This window comes from Schistocerca gregaria, chromosome 4 (genome assembly GCF_023897955.1).
Source record: "Schistocerca gregaria isolate iqSchGreg1 chromosome 4, iqSchGreg1.2, whole genome shotgun sequence".
In the NCBI taxonomy this organism is placed as follows: Eukaryota; Metazoa; Arthropoda; class Insecta; order Orthoptera; family Acrididae; genus Schistocerca; species Schistocerca gregaria.
The window spans coordinates 686,202,718-686,203,660 of NC_064923.1; positions in this window are offsets into that span (position 1 = coordinate 686,202,718).

A 943-nucleotide genomic window follows, 5' to 3' on the forward strand; every position below is an offset into this window, starting at 1 on the left:
ATGTTCGGAGATTTCATTACAAAATTTGTTGGAGGCGGAATTGGCATTTTTTCAGTGGCTTTAACAAATGGGTTCTGTAATTTCATCTCTGAACGGGAATGTGATTTCATTACGCGAGCGTAAAAACGGCAGCGTTTAAATAAATAAATAAAGGCAGTGCCGTATAATTTCAAAAAAATAGCATCATGCTCTGTCGTATATAGCAAAACGAGACCTCGATATTAACAGGTAACACTGTCGAAGTTTGTTATTCGAAAGACGTGATATTTCTGTTACATTACGTTCTACGTACTTCAAGTTAGTAACGTATCTCTGTTACATAACAACAAAAATCTGAGTTGCTTTATCATACAAAGTGGTTATAACTGAGCGTTCGCTGCTTGAGCCAGTGTAGACAGAAAACTACCTACCGTATGGGTACCCAGCTACACTGATCAATGCAATTGAAGGATCACTTCTTCGAAACCCCGTAGTCGTTTCCCATTGCGACGAATAAACTACAAATTTGGCTCAAAGGTGCCTACAGCCTTCCTGTGTAATCTTGAAAAAGCGCGGTGCCCCGTGAAGTAACCCTCGAGCTAGGCAACGCTTCAAACAGCAATGCGTCGACATATGCGGATAAAAGGTCGTATCTCAGTACGTGTGGTGTGTAAGGTGTGAACCGTGGAATTATTTTCAAAGACTATTCTTAAGAATTTATTTTATTTACTAGAGATTCATCAAGTACACTAACACATCTAGTCACATTATGTAAGCGTGGAAGTAGTTTCCAGGGAGTAACTGATGAAATCATAACCGAATTCCCTTTAACAAATCGGAATATTATCCACTTTAATAGCGCCTAAAAGCATTTTTAAAAGAAACAGATTTAAAATTATAATCAGAAAGCACCCTCTAAGTTACAATTTATTCAGAGGCAGAAAGAAACAAGTTTTGGCTGTAT